This window comes from Sapajus apella, unplaced genomic scaffold, assembly GCF_009761245.1.
Source record: "Sapajus apella isolate SASKATOON/1434 unplaced genomic scaffold, GSC_monkey_1.0 scaffold35, whole genome shotgun sequence".
NCBI classification, from domain to species: Eukaryota; Metazoa; Chordata; class Mammalia; order Primates; family Cebidae; genus Sapajus; species Sapajus apella.
The window spans coordinates 23357422-23382073 of NW_022436975.1; the positions used below are offsets into that span (position 1 = coordinate 23357422).

General features: G+C 40.4%; 1 protein-coding gene across 1 annotated transcript in view; it reads left to right on the forward strand.

The window, feature by feature from the left end:
- The first annotated feature begins 7176 nt into the window (after window positions 1–7176).
- LOC116563626 (potassium voltage-gated channel subfamily B member 2) overlaps window positions 7177–24652 on the forward strand; it is an 82873-nt gene continuing 65397 nt past the window's right edge. Inside the window, exon 1 of the mRNA XM_032296333.1 lies at window positions 7177–9421. The gene's annotated coding sequence lies outside the window, so the exon portion shown is untranslated. The remainder of the gene's footprint in view (window positions 9422–24652) is intronic.

The following is a 24652-nucleotide window of genomic DNA, read 5'->3' on the forward strand; positions in this document are numbered from 1 at the left end:
GTCAGCCTCTCCAGGGAGGCATCCCAGAACCCCCAGTGTGTGCTTGGTGGCCTTTTCTGTGCTGTCACAGCATCCTATGTATCAGAGTATTGCACACTGTCCCAAAGGACTTGCCCCCTTGAGGACAGGTGCTGTGTCTTTCAGAAATTCCTGAGGAATTTCTAAATCCCAAACCACATCTTGCACTCTGCCTGGCATACAGTAGGAGCTTAATAAATAATGATAAATGAATAATTAGCCAATGACTTGGATATATGTGAGTCAACTGCTCATCCCTTTACAACCCTATTAATTTTCCTCTATTTTAGACAGTATCTACACAAGTAATACCTAATGAATATGTCACCAAATACCATATTGTGATTTTCATTTCATACCATATGGCTTGATAGGAGATATCAGGTAGCTCCAGATGTGAGTATTTACTCAGTTATAAAAAAAATTATTACCTATATTGTACACTAAGTACCTAGTTGAGCATGTCTTAAAACAGTGGGCCAGAGACCAGAAGTAGTGGCTCACACCTGTGCTCTTAGCACTTTGGGAGCAGAGGCAGGTAGATTTCTTAAGCCCAGAAGTTCGAGGCCAGCCTGGACAGCAAAGGGAGATCCTTTCTCTACCAAAAATGAAACAAAACAAAACAATGGGCCAGAGATTACCTTGTGGATAATAAACAATGGCTCTTGTTTAAACTTAGTCAAATGAGTGTGTGATCTATAGACCTATGTAAAAAGTAATCCACAGTGATACAAGCTACATTTGTCATGAATATAATTAGTGAGTTCAGACATTTTTTGCTCCTGCTTGTTGAGGTTTTAAGAAGGCATGCTCTATAAATCCACTCATATTTCAAGTTACGTATTAGCACATAATAGACATGGTGTGACCTGAACCATTCATCCAATAACAGCAGCCCTATTTCAAAAGCTTTTTTTCTTTTATGTCAGATGAAAATGACATCACTATTATCACTTTTTAGACTAGGGCAGTGGAGCAATGGTCATTTGCTGTAGGTAGAGTCCAACATTACTTGGATGTTATTTTCTTTCTATATTTTATCTCATAAGGATGACATTCCTTAGGATTCACAGGAAAAATTGTATCTAGATCTTTGAAATATGATAAACATAACAGATATTAATATCATTGGCCAATGAAATAATAGTCTACAAGCCAGTAGAGGTTGATTTTTTTTAATTTTTAGAGACAGGATCTCACTCTATTGCCCAGGGTAGAGTTCAGTGATGCAATTATAGCTCCACTGCAGTCTCAAAGTCCTGGGCTCAAGGGATCCTCCCACCTCAGCCTCTTAAATTGCTAGATTACAGGCATGAGCCCCTGCACCCAGCCTATTCTTGCTCTGTAATTATCACACATTCATGACTTCCAATTCTAATGAGGATCCCATTATTAAAAGTGACTTTGAAGCTTAATTGTCTACTTTAAGTGAACATTTTTATAATGCTACCTTAGTTGCCTGAATTATAGTTCAGGCAGGAAGACATAAATGTGTTGTTCTAAATTGATTTGCTCATAAAAGTGGAAATACTCAAAATAGAGGAAGACAGTTGAGTATCAGAAGGGCATATTTGGTCCAAAGGTGCACATCTGTGTCCATGAAAGGCTCCAACTAGGACCTACCCATATCCCAGTATCACCACCACCCATCACAAACCAAACGACCCTTCAACAGGAGAGTCTCTTCCTTTTTGCCCCAAAGTCCTTATTTATCAAAATCAGGACTAAGCAGGTGACTATATTTGGGGGCTGGATAGGGGACAGTTGTTGGTAAGAGAAACTGGTGCCAGACCCCAAGAAGATGACCACTCCATACAAAGCCAACACACCAGTTCTTTCACTACCATAGAAAGGAAATGCATCTAGCTCAGGAAGCTTCCGAGAGGTAAGAACTGGGGTATGTTTTAGTTACTGCCTTGAGCTTAATGACAGCAACAGGTTTAAGTGGCCTTGGGAGGCAGAGAGATGTAGATGTGTGCCTCCAGACCAGCTAGAAGGGCTTGAAGGGAGAAGCAAACACAAGGAAAACTCACAGACCCTCCTCAAGGGTTTAGATACATTAACATTAGGAAGGGGACAAGGGAACCAAGCTGCATTTTTACTTTCATAGGCCTCAGGCACTTTTGCTTTTGTGGGTTCCTTCCTTTATTAAAAACATATTAAGGAATGGGAGAAAATATTTGCAAACTATATACCTGATAAAAGACTAATATCCAAAATATATAAGGAACTCCTACAACTCAATAGCAAAAAATAAAATAAAACAACCGAATTTAAAAACAGACAAAGGAATTAAATAGTTCTTCAAAGAAGACACACAAATGGCCAACAGATATATTAAAGATGCTCAACATCACTAATCATTACGGAAATGCAAAGCAAAACCACAGTGAGATATCACTTGACACCTGTCAGATTGGCTGTTATCAAAAAGACAAAAGTGTTGGTGAGGATGTGGAGGAATTGTAATACTTGCACACTGTTGGTTGAAATGTAAATTAGTACAGCCACTATAGAAAATGGTATGTAACTGTCTCAAAAAACTTAAAGTAGAATTACCATCTGATCAGGTAATCCTACTTCTGAATTTCTATCCAAAAGAATTAAAGTGATTTCACAGTGATATCTGCACCCCTATTCGTTGCAGCATTATTCACAATAGCCAAGGCATGGAGACCACCTAAATATCCAGCAGCAGATGAATGGATAAGGAAAGCATGCTGCATACATACAATGGAATATTACCAGCCTTTAAGGAAATCCTACCATATGCGACAACCATATGGATGAACCCAAAGAGCATTATGCTGAGATAAACCAGTCACAGAAGGACAAATACTGAATGATTCCATTTATACAAAGTTCCTAGAGTAGTCAAATTCAAAGAGACAGAAGGTGGAATGGTGGTTCCCAGGGGCTAGAGGGAAGGGAGATGGGGGGCTGCTGTTCAGTGAGCACAAAGTTTCAGTTATATAAGATGAATACATTCTAGGGAATCTGTGTACAATGGGGTGCCTATACTTAACAATACTGTATTGTGCACTTACTCTGTTAAGAGGGTAGATCTCAGGTGTTCTTACTGCAATAAAAATAAATTTTAAAAAACATATTAAAATTATATTTTAAAATTGCTTTGAGAAAAAGATGAATATAATTCAGGCTGGGTTCTGAATATTACTTATATTCTAGTCATTTTTCTTCAAATTCTAACTGAATTTGAGTTCAACAAAGCAGAACTGGAGCAGTCCTCACGTTATGTTCTCATCTGAAAGGAAACTGTGTGTCCCATAATGGGAAACAGTATAGGGTTAGGATTCAAATGTCAATTTTTTCCACCTATGTATGAGCTTGAGCAAATTAACATATCTGAGTTTTGCCTTCCCCATAAGTTGTAATTTTGAGGATTTCAGTGAGATAATATATACAAAATAGTTTATATATTGCCTGTGACAAAGCACTACTAATATGGTGGCTCTTAATAAGAATAGCAATTTTTTGATATATAGAAAAGCTACCAGCCTGGACAACATGGCAAAACTCCATCTTTATAAAAAATACAAAAAATGTGCTGAGCGTAGTGTCATGTACCTGTGGTCCCAGCTACTTGAGAGGCTGAGATGAGAGGATCACTTGAGCCTGGAAGGCAGAGGTTGCAGTGACCCAACATTGTGCCACTGCACTCCAGCCTGAGTGATAGAGTAAGACTTTGTCTCGAGGGGGAAAAAAAAGGAAAAGAAAAAAGAAAAATTATTGTAGTGCAGTCAAAACAGATGGCTTCAAGTTTTGTTCCCCCACCTCCACCATACTAGCTAGGTGACCTTGAGCCAGACAGTTAACTTTTCTGAATCTTATTTCATCTGTAATAATATTCAGCCTGCCAACCTCACAGGATTGCTGAAAGGAACAAATGAAACACATGTATTATAGCTAAAAGTATCATACAACAGGAATTATTACCAAAGAAGTTTTAAAATTATGTAGAAGAGGGAAGTATATAGTGCCTGGCACACAAAAGCTATTCAATAGATGTTTGTTGAATGAATTAATGAAAGAATGCATACCTTACAAAGTTCCCAACTTTTGAAGTAGGAAAATCTTGATTAGTATACTTAATTAAAAAGCATTACAAAGACATCCCTAGAAAATAATAATGAATTTCATGAGAAGGAGATCACAACTAATAATTCATAACTATAACTTTTGCCAACACTTAAGTGTCTTAGATTGCAGGCTTCTGCAAGATACACATTACTTGTAGTTTTGTATATCCAACATTTCCCATCCCAGTGCTGATATGCAATAGGCACCCAGCAGGTACTTGCAAATTGAGCTTACTCAATAAGACTTGCTCTTGTAACCAATCTTACAATAATATCTCTTCATAATGAATCATTCTTGATTCTCTTATTTCCTCCAAACTCTTCCTTTGTTCTCCTTGTGAGTAAAACTCTGAAATTAAAAAGGACTTTCAAGATATATTATTTAAATGAATAAATTGCCTACTGCACTTTTGTTTTAAATTTGTGTTGTTACCTTTACAGCTAAAAGACACTTGAGAAAATATACTTTGTATTATAGGAGATCCAGTAGAATAGTTTGAACTTATATGGTGTCTTACCCAAATTGAACTTCAGAAATTCACTAGCGATTCTTGCTAGTATGAATGGCTTCCATCAGGCAAGTCCATTACACCTTGGAGCATAATCACGACCAAATCTAAGAGCTTCTCACTGATGGGACCAGTTCCCCATGCTCTTTTCTCAGCCATAGAGAATGGCCCCTCCATGTCCAAGAACAGTATGCTCAAATGTGAAATCTTATACCAGCCTGTTAGCATCACGCAGCCTGTTGAATCCTTGAAGCAGTGACCAAGCTTGTTACAATAGAGAGTGTCTTTGGAGAATAAGCATGTGGTGCATATTGTGGAAATTGCTCCATTTGGCAGCATCTGAGTATAAATTGGCATCTCAGCAGTGCAGCTGTGATTATAATTGACTAAAGTTCTCAGCTGAAAGACCTCTGACCATCTTTCTCAGGCAAATTGCTCTGTCAGAAAAGCTTCATCCCCAACATCTCCCAGTGAGCCTTTAAAAGTTATTCTCTTAAACTGGCTTTCTTTGATGTGGTCTTCTGCAGTTTTCTCCCTTCCCCATCAGTTCTAGTGTGGTGGTGGTTTGTGCATTGCAAGAGTACCTGGATAGTTGTTTGGATGTTAATCAGCTTTAGTTCTGGGAAGAAACTTTCTCCAGAAGGCAGCCTGTAGATTTCTCTTACAAGTTGAAGATGTTTCTGTGACTCTAATTTCTGTCCTAAGAATCACCAGTGAATTGTCACGAGTGTTACCTAACAGTTACAGAAACGTGTTCTACAGGGAAGAGAGAACAGCTTTTCAAAACAGAAATGCACCTTTCTGTAAAAGAAGAGCGTCGAGTTAGAAACATGGTCTCCATTTTTGCATAAGTTGCTCTCATTAGGATAACGCATACAACAACCAAGAAGAAAAGTTCTAAAACAAATCTAAAACATCCTAAGGGGTTAGCTTATCTGCCTAGCACAACTTTTACATTTCTCTGTGCGGGCCAGCTCTGTCTTGCTGTCCTGAATCTGCTTAAAGGGTGGTGTCTTCCCCAAATAAAGACTGTTTCTGAATATTCCTCACTGAATTCCCGGTGCCTCTCCATGGCTGGCACACAGTAGGAACTCAGTAGATGTTTACTGATGAGGCGAATCATAGAGGCTCCCCTGTGTGCACTGAGGCAGCAGCACCCATGCTTAGAACAGCACAAAGTCAGGTTCTTCTCCCAGACTCCCAGCCACTTCCTTGTCCCACAGTGGCACAACTGGGGGGTCTCAGTGGTGACCTTTTGTCTTCAAACCCTTCATTCATTAAAATCCAAACTTGTGAGCCAGAATGGCCAGCCTCTACTGTAGTCATTTCCTCTTCAGCCACAGAGAGGGGACCACATGTCACATGGATTAAGGCTGCTTCATTTGTCAGCACACAAATGCAAGGCCCCACCCCTTCACTGTTTAGCAGGACCAATAGAAACGACAGAGTCTGAGAGTCAAGATGACTTTGAAATCTGGCTCAGACACATGCCATGCGGCCTTTGACTTTAAAACAGCAACAACAAAAATTCACCTCTTTAAGTTCGGGATTTTTCATAATTAGAATAATGAAAGCAGTGTTCCTTACCCCACTAGGGTGGGATTCGGTGATGTACTTGAAAGTGCCTAATGCATAAGAGCCTCTGGCAGGGCCAAGCCGACCAACAGTGAACAAGAACCCATACTGCAGGTGCTGAGAGTGTGGCAAGAGACGAAGACACGCATAATCTGGTCTTCTGTATTTGTGTGACAGCACTGGGGACAAAGAGAATGACACAGACCCATGGTCCTACACAATGCAGTGGTCATGCCTGCCCTGAAGAGTCTTTCCATTGAGAACAAAGGGACATTCGCATCTTCTGCTGTGAGTCACGGTGCAGTTCCACTGGGGTTGGGCGACTTGCAGCAGGCAGCAGCATCCACCTATTAGCCAATTGACCTTTAGGTGAACCAGAGCTCCCCCTGTGGACTTCCACTTCTCCCTTGTATGTAGAAATAGCATGTTCTGAAACTCGTTTTCTGATAGCAGATAGAGTGTTTACAGTTTTGACTGACAGGTTTGGTATTCTGTGAAATACAAGTAGTATTTTCCCTACTTCCAAAAGAAATCTCAGTAGGCAAGTGTGGACTCGCCTTCTCCTGCTCATTCAGGTCTTCTTCAATTTAAAATGAATTGGGGTTATTTGCTGTCTTATCAGTTGGAGACTGTTCTTTTACTTTAACTCATTTTTCTTTTTCTTTTTTTTTTTTTGAGACGGAGTTTCGCTCTCGTTACCCAGGCTGGAGTGCAATGGCACGATCTCGGCTCACCACAGCCTCCGCCTCCTGGGTTCAGGTAATTCTCCTGCCTCAGCCTCCTGAGTAGCTGGGATTACAGGCATATGCCACCATGCCCAGCTGATGTTTTTTGTATTTTTAGTAGAGACGGGGTTTCACCATGTTGACCAGGATGGTCTCGATCTCTTGACCTTGTGATCCACCCGCCTCGGCCTCCCAAAGTGCTGGGATTACAGGCGTGAGCCACCGCGCCTGGCCCTAACTCATTTTTCTTAATTTGAGTAGGACATCATTCTAATTTAAAAAAAAAATTTTACCATTGCCAAAATTATTTAGGAAAAATCGTAGGTATAACTTTGTTCTAGAAACTGATCAGAATTAGTTGGAGATATTCTAAAACTTTTGAAGACATTGTACACTGAGGGCTGCCAGCTTTATTTTACTCCAGCCATGATGAATACTGATGGGCCAGCACCTCTATCAGAGTGTATGAGAGAGGTAGTGAGTGGGATTTGTCAACTGCAGCATCTGGACAGTCGGTGAGTCTGCTCTCCCCCTAGGTCTGTATATAGGGCCTTCTGCAGTAAAGTGATAAGCAGGGCAAGCTTTGGGAATACATTACAGCCCCTTCCCATCAGTAGCTAACCAGCGAAAGCCTGGACAGGTGGACGTAGACACCTCTAAGAAAGGAATTGTTCAAAGGCAGAGCAGCAAAAGAACCGGAGCTGATGAAATGTTTACATTGCAGCCAAGGCTCCTGCTCAGTTGCCGGAACCAAACAACATCTGTTACAGTCCTACAGGGCCTGAAGGCCCTCAACACCTCTGTGTCAGGAGCAGGAAAGGAGCCGGCCTGACTGTGACACCATCTGTGTGCCAGGGACTCTGGCCAAAAGGCCTGGCACTTAAAAGCTTAATTTCACTCCATCCAGTCTGCGACAGGGAAAAATCTTGGAGCAGACTAGTAGCATCCTCACCCCCTCTCTCTCTCAATTACCTAGTCTGCCACAACCTCAAAACAAACACAACTGATAATTTGCTGCTTTCAAGCGTCCACAGAGCTTCTTTCCACCAACACCTTCTGATTGCAGGCTCACCTCCTCCAGCCTCAGCTGCTGATCTAGAATCCTGGAGAATAATTGTCAGGGGAGCTAAAGAACCAGAGCTTCTGTTATGAGAACAATGACTGCTAGCACTGTTGTCTTTTTTCACAAAGAAACACACACCCCCAGCCTCCTCCTGGGTCCTTGCTGGTAGCCAAGGCATCCTCCCAAGGAGGTAGGCTTGGATGATGGATGATTATCCTGGGTAAGGCGAGAACAGGACAACCTCAGAACAAAAAGAGGGAAACTGCATCTTCTCCTTCTCAGCCTCCCCTTCTGTTATCCTGAACCCTCCCTTGCTCCTCTAGGTGCAGTCCACGAGCCAGCAACATCAGCATCACCTGACAGTAATAGCAGTCTGGCAGCCTGCTCCACAAACAGGATCAGAATCTACAGTTTAACAAATCCCCCAGGTGATTCAGATGCATGTTCAACCTTGAGAAGCCCTGGTTCAAGTTTGATATTAATGATTAGATGTATGATCATTTTATATTAACACCAAGTAGAAGGAAGTCTCTGCTCATTGCAAATCTAAAAGAGAAAGGAATTAAGGCACTTAGACATCTGTAGACAGAAAAGTACTACCAGAAGTTAGATGTTAATATTGGCAATCTTATCTAAAGGTCTGGCTACCTTTGCCTTGCCTCTAGCTCAGAGAGGGAAGAAAAGAATGTTGTACAGGAACAATTTGCGAAGCAGCAGCACCCAGACAATGGAGGGGGCGTGTTTCCTCTGCCTGGCCATCCCTTCAAGCAGGGGGAAGGCCCTAGCCCTAGCATTCACCTTCTGCAGCGGCCAGAAAAGAGCCAGTAAAAACCACTCAGAACTTCCCTGTCACTGAAAGGCCATTAAATTTTTACAAGACGAAAAGTACTTTTTCCAAAAATAAAACCCAGCGTTATCATCTTGGAAGGCTGGGAAAATGTACAGTTCCTTTTTATAACTGCGAATAAGAGCAGTTCTGTACCAATTCTAAATTTTTTCTTCTGATTCCACAATCTTCTTTCCATAGCAGGAAAAACAAAATATAGTGAAGTGATCAGGTGTTATTTAGACCCTCAATGCACACCTGTGCCGACAACGCACTCATCAAATTCCTGAGACACCACTGGTGCTTCCACATAGAGGCGGTTTTCTGGATGTGGCAGTGCAGTGTTGTGACTCATGGGCCACCTATGCCATGCCGACCCTCAGTTTCCCCACTTGCGGTAAGCTGTTATGAAGGAACTGGAAAAACTCACGTGGCTTCAGGGGCTACCCTTGGGATGCACGTGAGTGAGGAAGTGGGAGGAGACCGCAGAAGTGCATAAAAGGGATAGTGTGAATTGAGGTCACAGTTCATCACGCGGTGAGTGCCATGGCTCTTTCCAGCTCATTCAGTGGTCCTGTTTGGATTTCACAAGGCTGACATGTCAGGTCTGTGCTTTATTTTTGACAATGCCAATTGTTGACAGTTGAGAGAGAGAGAGAGAGATTGAGAGAGAGAGAGGAAAGAGAGTATGTGTGTCTTCATTGTTGCTCTGCACTTGAAGTTCCTCAGCAACTGGGGCCAGTAGTGAGACCCAGTCGGTCGTGGGATTCCAGCAGCTGGTGCTTTCTCTGCCAATTTTAAACAAGATGATGGTCTGCTAGCAGAAGTCTTCAAGGAGCTCTAGAAATAGAATGAATAGGAAAAAGAAAAAGAAAAAGAATCCAGGAGAGGCTTGCTTCATGTTGTTCTCGTTGTTGTTTTCTGCTACATATTATTTTAAGATATGTTCAAATTACTTGAAGCATTTAAAAAACAGGAGATCTCACATTTTTAAAAAAGAATTCAAATTTCTGGCTTCCTCTGAATTGGAAAATCTGATGACACAGCCTCATTTCCATGTGCCCACAATCAGCTAAAGCTGTGGCCACTTCCCTCCTTAGCTGCCTTCTCCAGGCCCTCTCCACTTCCCCTCCACTTCCCAGGCTTACACCTGCCCACGTCTGGATCCTGATGATTTACCCTCCTGGTCCCAGAAGTCATTTACGTTCTCAGTGCTTTCACAAATCTGATGCGAAGCCAGATTCCCAGTCTCTGCAAGGCCAGATGGTTGAGAACATGGCTGGGGGAGGGTCCACTTCTCTAGGTTTACGAAGCACAAAAATGTTTCTTTATCTCAGAACATCAGATTCTAAAAATAGGAAGGCACTGAAAAGAAGATGAAACTGTGTGGTGAAACTATGAGGCAGTTATTTAATGGGGTGCCAGCCACCAACAAGCATCTAATTCGGGCGTTAACTGTCGTCTCTCTGCATAGGTTCCTGCTGTTCTTAGTTACCCACTGACCTGGCTGCAAGGATGGTCTTAGTCTCTCAACTGACTCAGTGACCTGTTGTTGCTGCAGGTGTTGCTGCATTTCACTTCAGTTGTAGAAAAGCAACTCATTTGTTGCTTTTCCTTTGTTTCAATTTATTAGGAGTTATTCCAGATCTGTAGAAGAGAACTGAGAACAGCATAACCCGGCCACTTCCCAGCTCTATTGGAAGCCAACACTTTGCCATATGGCTCCATGTTGTTTTTTCCTAAGGAATAAAGTAGTAGTGTATAGGGATAGTTGAAACTCCCCAGGGTATTCCCTCCCCAATCCATTCTCTTTCACTTTACAGAGGTTAGCAGCCTATCTTGTTCATGCAATGTTTTAAATATATTTTTATATTTAACCATTTGTCAACAGGCCCATTTTGAAGCATTATGTGGTGTTCCACTGTGAAATACATCATGATTGATTTTAATATTGTCTTTTCTTGATGGACATATAAATTGTTTCTGAGTTTTTGCTGTTACCAACAACACTGCAATGAATGTTCCTAATATGTCTCGCTACACACCTGTGCATGGGTCTCTTTACACCTCTGGAAGTGGAGTTGTGAGTCGCAAGGCAGCACTTTTTTACTTTTATTTTATTGCCAATTATTCTCCTTTTTGTATTGTTTTAGTTCTTCGAGGAGCAATATATGAGAACTTTCATTCCGCTTCCTCTTTTCTAGTATTTGGCATTAATTTGGGCAAATATGAGGATGAAATGACATCTTGTCATTTTTTACACTTTTGTTTTTTATATTTCTAGTGAGGTTGAGCATCTTTCCACGTATTTGTGGACCATGGGCATTTCTCACACAATAGATTGCCTATTCACTTATTTTCCCCCTCCTTTTTTCTTTTTTTGAGACGGAGTTTCACTCTTGTTACCCAGGCTGGAGTGCAATGGCGCAATCTCGGCTCACCGCAACCTCCGCCTCCTGGGTTCAGGCAATTCTCCTGCCTCAACCTCCTCAGTAGCTGGGATTACAGGCACGCACCACCATGCCCAGCTAATGTTTTGTATTTTTAGTAGAGACAGGGTTTCACTGTGTTGACCAGGATGGTCTCGATCTCTTGACCTCATGATCCACCTGCCTCAGCCTCCCAAAGTGCTGGGATTACAGGCTTGAGCCATCCTTTTTTTTTCTGTTGGGTTGTCTACTTTATGTTGACTTGTAAGCATGCGTTTTATTTATTTTTTATTTTATTTTATTTTATTTTTTTTTTGAGACGGAGTTTCGCTCTTGTTGCCCAGGCTGGAGTGCAATGGCGTGATCTCGGCTCACCGCAACCTCTGCCTCCCGGGTTCAGGCAATTCTCCTGCCCCAGCCTCCTGAGTCGCTGGGATTACAGGCACGCGCCACCATGCCCAGCTAATTTTTTGGAGTTTTAGTAGAGACGGGGTTTCACCATGTTGACCAGGATGGTCTCGATCTCTTGACCTTGTGATCCACCCGCCTCGGCCTCCCACAGTGCTGGGATTACAGGCTTGAGCCACCGCGCCCGGCCGTTTTAATTCAAGTAACAATTTGAAGGTTATGTGCATCACAAATATCTTCTCCCAGTGTGGGTGTGTTAGCGGGGGGAAGAGGGTGCGTGTGTGTGCGCGCATGTGCATATGTATTGTGGGGTTTTTGTTTTACAGAAGTTTTGAGTTTAATGGAGTCCAATTTGTTTATATTTTGCTTTATGGTTTTTGCTTTTTATGTCTTGTTTAAGAAACATTTTTCTACTTTGAAGTCATAAATATATTTTCCTGTATTATTTGCTAAAAGTTTTCAAATTTCACTTCTCACACTTAAATCATTGGTCTCTCTGGAATTTGTGTATGTTGGGAAATAGGGCTTTATAATTTTCCATCTTTATTGAAGATTTTATTTTTTCCATGCTTATCGGAAATGACACCTCTGTCATATATGTATTTTCATGTATGTTTGGGGTTGTTTGTGGACGCCTTATTCTGTTTCACTGGTTCTTTTTAATCTATCCCACACCAAGATCACATGTCTTAGTCACCAAGACTTTATAATAATGACAAGTCCGACTATCTTTTGTATTTCAAAGTATCTTAGCTCTTTTTAACTTTTTGCTCCTCCCAGTGACCTTTAAGATAGCTTGTCGTATGTCATGAGAATCTCTATTGGATTTCAGTTGGAATTACAGTTATAGATTAATACATAATTTGATTTTAAAAAGATATCTTTTAGCAAGTTAGGACATTCTTATTTGTAGTTTGGTTAGAATTCTTAATCCTAGATGAATGTTGAATTTTATCAGAATTTTTTGTGTCTATTGGTATGATCATATGGTTTATGATATAATCTCCCTTCATAGTAATCATTAATAGATTTTAAAATATTAAACTATGCCTTCATTTCTTAAATAAATATTCTTTGGTCATACATACTGCTGACCTAATTGACTAATATTCTACGTAGGAATATCTCATTTATATTCATTAGTGAGAGTAGTCTGTAACTTTCTTGTACTTTCTTGTTTACTTTTAGTGACTAGCCAGATGAGTTAGATAGCTTTCTCTTTTTCTATTCGCTAAAACACATTATGTAATAAAGAGACTATTTATTGCTTAAAGATTTGTTAAGCATCACATATAAAAGCATCTGAGTTTTATGTATTCTGGGTAAGCTTAGCCTTTTGATTACTGATTCAGTTTCTTTAATGGCTATTGGTATACTTTGATTCCTAATTTCTCCATGAGTCATTTTTTAAATTATTGTTTTTTAGGAAATTATCCATTTTGTATTAGTATTAAACATTACCGGCAGAAAGGTGTGCATCAAAATATATTATTGATTTTTTAAATTTCTACAGTATTAGTAGTTATATCCAATTTTTAATTCCTATATTGTTTCTATTACTGTGTCTACTTCTTCATCTCTCTTGCCTCCATCCTTTTTCTCCTGCCTTTTTCCTTTTTCACTTAAACATCACAAAGCTCAACTCTGAATAGTAATTTCTTCTGCTACAATTTTGAAAATGTAATTTTTTTTAGATAGTATGAAGGGCTATTTCTAAATGCTCATCATTTTAAGTAGAATATGCTGCCAGAAAGACTGTCTTCTGGTATTTTAATCTACTGTTTTTCAAGACGTTTTTCTAATTCTGACTAAAGAAATCAATGTTGCAGCTTTGAGTGCCATCAAACCTCATCCCTCAGCTCCGGGACTTCTAAACTAGTTGCTCTGGAAAAAAAAAAAAAAAAAGAAAAAGAAAAAGAAAGCATGTTATTCCCTACCTTCATATACCACAAATTATCTTTCCCTATATCAGAAATAATTTTAATTGCTCAACTTTATATATTTAAAGATTCTGTTTAGATCAAACTTAGTTTAAAAACTTATTCCTTTTTAGATATTCCGTGTACCTACTACTGTGCTTAACTTCAAATGCAACCTGTGAGCCTCTTTACTCGCCTTATGACCTGGGCACCCGGCAGCCTTTCCCACTTCCCTGTTGCTCTGATCTGCATTGCCACCTTGTAGAACCTGTGAACTTGTTCTTCTCAAAGCCCATGTCACGTTTCTGTTATCATGAAGGCTGTTCTCTCTCAGTTTCTCTCTCTTTCCCAGACACTAGAAAGAAAGCCACGCCACACAGAAAGAGGGGGACAAAGAACACAGCATTCTTGTGACAGTCTTCTGACTCCTGGCCAAAAGTTCTACTTAGAAAGGTTTCCTCTTTCTTTCCTAGACATTCTGTCTCCCACAAAGACTTAGATATAAATCACCTTTCTATCTGGGAAACATCAATCCTCACCATCTGCTTCTCTCTGCTGAGAAAGAGATATTTTCTCCAAGTCAAGTTCCTTCGGGAAGAGATCAAAGCTACCTGCACCTCTGAGCTCATTCAGCTTATCCCCAAAAAGCCTAGAGCTGGCCTCGACCCTGATGCTGCCGTAGCAGTGACATTCACAGACTGCCTCAGAAAGTTTCAAGTTAGACTCTTTCAACCAAACAAAATAGCAGCAATTTAAACAGATCATCAGCTACTTGCATCTCAGTGGCAGCTGGTACATTGTGAACATTCAGTAAATATTAATCAATAGCTATCCAGTGGCACTGAAGAGAGACAAAAGAAGAATCTGATGGCTTGACCAAGGTCACATTAAACAGTCACAGGGCTCTAATTTTCAAAGGATGGCACATGTTCCCTCAGCTAGAGAGACTCAGTCCCAGAGAATCTGCCCAATGCCAAAAGAATTTTGCTTCTGGGTGCCAAACTCTCTAGGACAAAGGATATGCTCTGTTTATGGTTGATCTGTATTAGTGAAAGGAGATCATTAAGAACACCCTCAGCCAGCTTTGTGAGAATTTTCTATAACTGCTTTCTGAGCCATCAAGTAAGGGAGCTGAGTTAGATCCTGAGTATGGACCTTAAAATAAAACTGCAGCATTAGAAATGCCTCATTCTATTCCAGGATGGCCTATTTGTCTAGTACAAATGCAGTCCAATGTCGCCTCTTGTACAGTCTTCTATATCTGAAAGTTAGTCATGATGGCAATGGGTCTTGACTACTTAGTAATCAACCTTCCAAAAACTAAAGCGAGATAGAAAATATTACCTAAAAGCACAGAGAGAGGGAACTTAACCAAAATGCATAATAAAGTTAGTGTACCAACCAGTTATACAGGACAGGACCTGACATGGTTCCTGATTTTCTTGGATGGCCCAATTTCAAATAAATACCGTAGGAGTTCATCAGAAATGGGCCCAGTCTCTAGCCAGTAACAGAAAGATAGGAAGAGGGCTTCTGACCGATGGCCAGTTTAAACTGGCTCAATGGATTTGCCCTGGCCCCCTGCACATAGGAAGAGCTACAGTTTCCCAGGAAAAGGCTTCCTTTCAAGGCAAACTGTTGTTACCAGAAATATTTCAAGCCTCTACTTTCTTAGGGCTTTATTTCTCTGGCCTAACTAGTTATCCCTCTTGGATTTTTATTCCTGCCATTCCCAGGTGGGATCCAATGCAACCTTATCCCAACTCATCTCATTCAATCAACTCCAGCTCTGAAACCCGCAGGTGGAAGCCAGGGCTCTACACTTTCTCTAGGCCCAGAAAGGAGCTTGGAATTTGAACAGGCCTGATGGTGTGAACACACCATCACAATCCTCTTCAGCCTATTCCCTGGCTCCCTGAAGGGTGTTACTTGGAAGATACACCCAATAAACACAGTCTGCCTTATACCACCTGTGTATCTTGTCTCTCCAAGATTTTAAGCTCCTTAGGCAAGAGCCTTGCTGCTTTAATCAAGTGTTTTGCACGTAGTCATCTCCTCATAAACATTTCTTGATTGATTTCCATTCAGTCTTTTTTTTTTCACTCTGTCACCCAGGCTGGAGTCCAGTGGCACAATCAGAGCTCACTGCAGCGTTAACCTCCTGGCCTCAGGTGATTCTCCCACCACAGCCTCCTGAGTAGCTGGGACTACAGGCACACACCACCACACCCTGGGTTAATTTTTGTATTTTTTTATTTTTATAGAAACAGGGTTTCACCATGTTGCTCAGGCTGATCTCAAACTCCTGGGCTCAAGCCATCCACCCACCTCAGCCTCCCAAAGTGCTAGGATTACAGACATGAGCCACCACGCATGGCCTCAGTTAATTTTCTAATCCCTCCACAATCACAGTCATAATTATAAAAGATACTTCTAAGCAGCTATTAAAACTTTGCTTTTAGTACATAAAATTCATGGAGAAACAAGACTGCAGTAAATTTCTTAAGCCCTTGGCTAAGGCTGCCTGTTGCCTTTGACACAGCTATACATTTTAAAATAAGAAAACATTCCATAAACGTAAAGGTAAATTATACCCAGTATCTTGCCATCATTAAAGCCTGACTTGAAAAACAGCAAAAATTAAGCTCCTTGTTTCTCAGTAATAAAAGCTTGCATTATAATTCCCCTGTAAAACTATGGGACATAAACTGCTGCTGCCTCTCAGCAGAGGGGAACATAAGCCAGTCTCTCTCCTTGATAATTATTTTATTTAGAAGCCATAGAAGAGACATATAGAAAAATAACAGGATAAAGAGTACAGGGAGAACTCATTTCTTGGAGCAGATTTTAAATGAATTAGAAATGTATTTTTGCCATCTGCTGCTGCTACTGCTCTTATGAAATTTGGGATTCACAAATTGCAGTTTGTATAACACTAACTCTGGGACTTGGAAAATCTACTGCAGGATCTGTCACCTGAAGGAAATGTTCTAGATTACTTCTGAAAGCTGCTTGGCACAGTAGAGAGCACTGTCTCTGCAGGACTCTCCCAACATGTGACAGGCACTACCGTGCTCCTTAGGGGAGAGGAGGGAGTGTGATAGCTGCATGGTACCAGGTACCCCACCAAATTTCATGGTTGAAAACCCCCTTTGCAACATATCACTGTTACTATTACCAGCATCACTGGATGTAGAAATCTTCATTATACAGCTAAAAAGACACACTTACTGAGGCTAAGTAACTTACAATCCCAGGGCACTAAAGGATAAGGTAGGAATTTAAACTAGAGGCACATTTCCACACAGCCTCACTCAATGAGGAAAACAGACATTTCCCTAATGAAAACGAAAACAAACAAAACACATCAACAGCCACGTGCAGTAGCTCATACCTGTAATGCTAGCACTTTGGGAGGCTGACGCAGGAGGACCGCTTGCATCCAGGAGTTCAAGACCAGGTTGGCAACATGACAAGACCCTGACTCTACAAAAAATAAAAATTTCATCAGGCATGGTGCTGCATGCCTGTAATCACGACTACTCTGGAGGCTGCGGCAAAAGGATCACTTGAACCCGGGAGGTTGAGGCTGCAGTGAGCCGAGATCACACCACTGCACTCCAGCCTGGGCAACAGAGTAAGACCCTGTCTCAAAAGAAACACACACACATACACATACACATACACATACACATACACATACACACACTTGAACAATCAATAAAATGGAGTGGTAAATGTAAAACTCTTGACACCGAAACAAACCCCATTATTTTATATATACACACACACACACACGTGCACACACACACACACACACACACATATACACATACGTACATATATTTATGTATGTGTATATATATATTTAGATGGAATCTCACTCTGTCACCCAGCTGGAGTCCAGTGCCACAATCTTGGCTCACTGCAACCTCTGTCTCCTGGATTCAAGCAATTCTCCTGCCTCTGCCTCCCAAGTAGCTGGGATTACAGGCGTGTGCTAACATGCCCAGCAAATTTTTGTAGTTTTAGTAGAGACAGGGCTTTACCATGTTGGCCAGGCTGGTCTTGAACTCCACACCTCAAATGATCCGGCCACCTCAGCCTCCCAAAGTGCTAGGATTAGAGGTGTGAGCTACCATGCCCAGTCTTATTTTTTCATCTTTATTTCTGGACTTGGAAAGGGAAAGAAAAGAGAAGGATGGAGAACCTGTTCTCTAATCATCTGATTGAGGGTCCGATTCAGATTCTACAGTTCTGTAACATTCTCTGTAACAAAGCAACCACAGATGAATCATCTACCTAAATACAAATACCTAAAGTCATTCCATTTATTCTTCCAATAATACCCAGCACCAGAATGACACAGATGAAAAGACACACACTGAAGGAGCTTTTTAAGTCTAGTTGAGGGTGGGGAGCGGCAGCCCTAATGGGTCATGACCCTGCTTTAATGGAAGAAGGAACAAGGTGTGGCACGGGTAGAGATTGAACTCTGATGTTTTGCAGACTCAATACAAGTAAGTCTCAGCCCCGAACAAAACAACATTAAGCCCCTTGTTCCTCAGTAATAGAGGCTTATCCTATGCCTTCTCAGTAAGACTATGACACATCAGCTGCAGCTGCCTTCAGGCAGTGCTCTTCAGACCTGTGAGGCTCAGATCCCTTCCCCGGTCCCATCACACTGCCTCACTTGTTCCCAGCAGTCACCACAGGAATCAGCAGCACCAGCCTTATGGAGGAAAAAGTAGATGTGCATAAACTTTGAACTCCGGTTGCCTCCAGGGGGCATTATTTTATTTAATCCTCACTACAGCCCCATTTTCCAGATGAAAACACTGAGGCTCAGAGAAGTCAGGTAGTACTAACATCAAGAAGTGAAGGAGCCACCCCAGGCCTCAAAGTCATTATGTTTCACTGGTTCCATGGCTCTTGCACATAAGCAATTGTAAACAATGATGGGGGTAGTCCTGTTACCTACTTAAATCAAGACTCTAGTGTAGATTGCAATTCGTGGCAGAAAATTAACTCTCACATTGGTGGCTTGTTACATAAAATTTAGGAATGCCTTGAAGAATCCCAAGGAATAGCAAGTGTAGTTCTCCCACGTGAGGACCTCAGCACACACCCCATCATCCTCAGAACCAATAAAGTTACATAAGGGAAGACTGAATCCGTATGACACATAGTTCAATCTCCTTTGTTCAGATTGTGCCAGGCTACAGTGTCATTTCTAAAAACAATTGAAATGGAACACCAGTTTTGTGTTTCGATAGAAAAATCTTAGTGACTCTAAAACCACGTGCTGCTTACATATTTTTAATGTAAAATAAATACATTTTCTTTGCACTGTGATATTGCAGTCACATGTCATCATGAGGCAGTAACGGTAGAAGCAGCCCAGATTAGAGCTGGAGATGGTAGCGTTTACCACTTAAATGTACAGCATAGTTAGGGATTATGCAGGATGTGTTCCATAAAGCTCTACCACTGTCTTCAAAATTATTTTACATGCTTATATAGCAAGACTTAGGAGGGATTAATAGCAAAAGTATATGCTTATACAATTAGGAATCGACCAGGGTCATATGAGGCAGTTCTCTGAAATGGTAACCATTCAGCTTACATTACAAAAGAACCACATCCTTCTCAATGTAGGTATCAAGAAAGCCAACACGAAAAATGTAGGCACCCCAGTGTCTTGTGATCCATTTTAGCACTTAAGTACAACACCTAAACTGCAGACAGAACTTTGATGAATAAATGACTAAATGGATGACTTTGTTCATTCGTGGTTTGTAAAACTTTGTATTATAGAACATTATCTGAGACTTAACCAAAGCTGGTCTTCATTTAGATACAGGGGATGATGCTTCAGCTTAATCTAAAGGGATGCTTTGGCCAAAAGTACCTAGAGATGTTTTTTCCTTTTAAATTAGAAAAGTAATCCCTCGGGAATTAACACATCACTTTCTGCCAACCATTATTCCCTAGTGTAAATAACTTAATCAAATGTTATCCTTGTAATGGATGACTGGTCACATGGGATTTTGATAGGCTCTAAGTGGAAGGGAATTTGGGAGCCTGGCAGGTGGTCACAGGTCTGAGAAGCTGGAGCAGCTTGAAGGAAGGTGGGTTATAGGATGGAGGGAAGCCCAAGACGTTTCGACACTCTCAGTTTTGCTACATTTCATTGTCAATGCACACACAAAACAGCAGGAGAAGAAACCTGAAGTTTCTCCCTGAGCTGTATTAGGTTCTTCATTTTAAACCCCTCTCCCACTGGGGATTGATTCAAAATTAGTATTTTTCCCTGTACTGGAATCTCACTATTTGATTCCTGTGCGGCAGTGCTCTCACTGTGGTCCCGAGTAAGAAAGGGGAGAGAAGGAGGGCTGTGAGTGTGGAAGGCAGCCCCAGAAGCAGTGACCTTAGGAAGGGTTCCAAGTCATGGAATGTGGCAGAAAAGAGCTTCCAGTTGGGTCACTACCCACAGAAAGTCAAAAATGACTTCTTCAGTAAATTAAAACATCTAAGCCTACTTCATCCATTTTTCCTATTTTTGACATGGGAAAACTGGCTCTTCTCAGTTAATCCAGGGTCATTTGCTAGGCATCCAGCACATGCCACAATGTTTCATGGAAATCACTTCATTGAACCCTCAGCAGCCTGAAAAGTTTGCAGACCATCCATATTTTGTAGATGAGGAAATGGAAGCTCCCAAAGTTTACACAGCTTGCTCAAAATTTATGCCCCTGCAAAGAGGCAGAACCAGAATTCAAACCCATCTGTGAGACTCCCAAGCTTAAGCCCTTTTCCTTCTCCTATACTGCTTCTCATCCTAAATTCCCTATCTTAATTCTTGTTTATTTTTTTCTAAATCTCCTATGAAAACTGTTACCCATGGAAAATTTTCCACCATCCTATAGCTCTGGACATACAGCCATTAGGTTGTAAGTTAAATTATTGCTCAAATAAATATGCAAAATCATCTTTAAAAGCAGCAAATGTGCTTAAGGAAATGGCCATGATAACATTTCACTTCGGAAACTATGAGCTTTGCAGCGTCAGCTGATCAACCCTTGGGAATATTTAATGATTTTATCCTAGACTACAGCACAGTGAGAAAATTTGCTTTGACCTTAGGATGATAAATATGCATGGTTCAGATCTGAGGACTGGTAAAAGGAAGGAGGTTGATGCAAGTTGACAAAAAAAAAAAAAAAAAAAAAAAAAGATGGCCATGGCATTGTGTGATTTGCTATTTATGAAAAGATTCTGTTTGCTTTTGTGGTAGATTTATCTGCCCTGACATTTATTCTGCTTATTAAAAAAATTCATATTCATCAGTTTGTTCTCTGGGCATGATAAATACATTTCATGTCCCAAGTCCTATTACAGTAAATTTATTTTTTATTTCAATATGGGACAAAAACTACATTTTTGATGCTTTCCAACTCTGTCAAGTGTTTTATCACCTAGATTTTATTCAATTCTTACCTTTAGTTATTTTATTTGCATTTCTGGGACTTCTACCTATTTTAATACCAAAAAAAAAAACCCTCTCATTTTTAGTAAGCACAATTAAGAGCTAAAATTTAACCATAATACCTTTCACAAAATAATGGCACTAAATGAGCTGTGTGAAATGTTTTTATATGTACATCACTGTATTCAATCTCCATATATATTGCTTATCAAAATTAGTTGAAGCAACTAAGATTAAAGTAACTCATCATTATTATCCCATCTTTTTTTGGCCGCTTAGCAAATAACGCAAGAAAAAATGGTGAGGCTTAGGTAGTCTCTATACACACCAAAATGTCTAGCCAGTTTCTTTTTTTCAGTGCAGATGTTTGTTGTTATCCAAACTTAAAAGCCAAATGTTTTGATTGAATTGATTTGCCATATGGCCAATGAACAGAAATGTTCACAGAGACAAGAGCACATTTCATGATAATGTAAAATCAGGTTTGAACCCAGGGGTGTGCCATCCAAAATGACACAATAATAAAGTCATGTGTAAATCCAGTTATCCATTCCTTCATGCCCTCCCTTACTATTGAGTCCCTACCCTCTGCCAAGCACAGTTCTTGACACAGAGGATACAGCAGTGAGCCACAGTGATACTTTCTTTGCTCTCTTGGAGCAAATTACCTAGTTACGAGAAAAGTCTCAGAGTGATAAATACTATGCCAGGAATTCATATAAGGGGTTGGGGTAGGTACATGATGAAGGTCTCACTTGAACATTTAACCTGAGATCCAAATGACAAGGAGGAGCCAGCCATGCAACAGTGTACAGGAAGAACATTGCAGGTGTAGGGACAAACGAATGTAAAGAACCTAAAGGTGGCGCTCAGGTGGAGGACTGTGTAGCTGCAGATCACTGGTCAAGGTGGAGGAGGAAGGAGATGAGGTCAGAGAGGGTGGAGGCACAAGGCCACGTGGGGCTTTACAGGCCTGGGACGAAGAGTTTGCATTTTATTCTAAATGTGAGAGGAAGCCCTTGGAGGATTTTAAGAGGAAGGATATGACTTGATTTATATATTCTTTAAGAATAAATAAATAAAAGTTTAAGTTCAAATCATAAGTATGCATTAATTCTTAGAATAAAGACAATTAACTGCGTGTTAATTACATTAGATTGCATGGCATCAAATCACCTCCTGGCTTCACTTTTCCACTTGCAGTGTGACCCACATTTGAAACCTTCATCAGTCTTTCCAAGGCCTCTCTTCCAAGGCTACCCTGGGCAGCAGCATCCTTGCCAGTTCATCCTGTTTGGATGTTGACTGCTCTAAACTCCATTTCCCAATAGCCTTATATGTGATTTAAGCAGTTCTCCATCACTTTCCATAAGTTCATAAAATCCTGCCTCTTTCTCAAGAATTGTAATTTCACTTTGCAATAGGTTTGCATTAGATATTTTAGACCACCTGGTCACTCAGTAAGAACGCAGACATGGTGGGGATAGATAGACCCCAGATGGTAAGGCGGGATGTTTGAAAAGTATTGTTAAGTAATCAGGTGAGAATTTTCATGTTCTGTTTTCCTATATCCCTTAAGTACAGGGACTGAGATCATAAATACTCCTGTGATCCATTGGACCCTCCCCCTAGGGCTCTTAGAAAGTGGTTGGGAAAATGGACCAACAGTTATAAAACAATCAGCAAACACAACAGAATGAAACTTATTAGTTATCTATAATGACAGATGCGAGAGGCAGTATGATGTTCCCCTAAAGATGCCCATATCCTAAGTCCCAGGACATGTTGATAGATTATGTCATATGGCAGAAAGGAATTATGATTGTGAAGGGAATTAAGGTGCTGATTAGCTGACCTTAAAATAGGGAGATTATCCTGGATTATCCAGTTGGGCCCCAGGTAATGACAAGGATGCTTGAAAGTGGGAGAGGGAGTTAGCGGAGAGCTGTAGAAAGATGGCGTTATGGAGGAAAGGCACAGAGCAATGCAGTGTTGCTACCTTTGAAGATGGAAGAAGGGGATCATGACCTAAGGAAGCTGGACAGAGCAAGGAAATGGATTGTCTCCTGGAGGCTCCTAAAAGGAACACAGCCCTGTCAGGACGCCTTGGTTTTAGCCTAGTGAGATCCATGTCAGACTTTTCAGCTACAGAACTGCCAGATAATAAATCTGTGCTGTGGAAGTCACTACATTAATGATAATTTGTTACAGCAGCAATAAGAAACAAATGCAACAGAGCAAAGTCCCATATGTTTTAGTAAGTTAGAAAGTGCAAGAGGTGAGGATGAGAGAGATGAACATAAAATTCAAAGGCTCAGGGTTTCATAAAAGAGGCAAATCTTTGTCCATAAAACCTGTGATAGAACACCTTATCTTCTGCAGAAGGTAAGATAAACAAAGCTCTTAACGCCTTTAGGACCAATACTCAAGACCAGCAGCCTGCCTAAATTAGTACAGGGTACAGGGAGGTTTTTGATTGATTTCTGTATAAATTTAAAAATACTTGGGCTAATTAATATGACTACTGATTAGGGATAGATTTTGTTCCTGATTTTGAAAGTCTGTATTTTATAACCATTTAAGTTCTCATTTACAGCTCATAAAATTTGCGGGGCATAATATCCTTGAGCTTTTATTTTTTCAAGTTTCCAAAATAAGTTTCTGTAACCTTCCTCGAATCTTTGAGAGGAGTTGTGATGAAGCATTGCCTATACTCTAGCATAGAGTGTTGTTTTGCTGAATGTTCCAGACTTAAAGCTCAGGAAATCCTCTTAAGTGGCTATTGATATTTAATAAGCTTAACTCTAATGACAAGTTTCAGCCAGTTCCTCTTCCAGAAAGTCTGCAAGGTCCCTTTTTATTTGTTATATAAGTTAGAGGAGGATACCATCACCTGGATTCCTTACACTGGGAACTATTGTGGATTTGGCATTTGTCCCTCTCTAAATTTTCTCCTTCTTTTGCACAAATGCAACATGTATCTTCACCTTTGTTTCCACATGGTGCTGAACACAGTATCTTTCATAAAGCCAACGCTAAATGATAGTTCATGAATAAGTAAGTGGAACATTCAAATTATAGCAGAAAGGTTTAGCAAAGTGTCCTTTTCAGATTCATAATTATGTATGGATCTTTATGCATATGCATAAAACTACTGTATTTAAACATTTGTGCAGATATGTGTCTGTGTAAATATACAAAGGTTATCCTAATTTACCTAATTTTGCCAGCAGCAAATATCAGGCTTCTTAGTGCTAAATTATTAGATCAAATACACTAATTTCAATGATCCAGAAGATATTTCAAAAGAAAGCATTGTATTTAAAACTCAGAAATTCCCTTTCTTACTGTGCTTTTTCAAAATGACTAATTTTCATGCGCTATCCTAATTGAGGGTTCTTCTACATCTAGGCTCTGTCACTAGAAAGAAAAAGCCAAGAAATGAGTCATTCATATCTTCAGCCTAACACAGACATCAAAATTAGAAAATTTATTTTCACTCTTATTGTCAATATCTATTTACCCCAAAAGAGCATTTTTGAATTAGTTTTTGTTGCTGTTGTTCTGGACTAGGAAATTGGAATAGCCTTA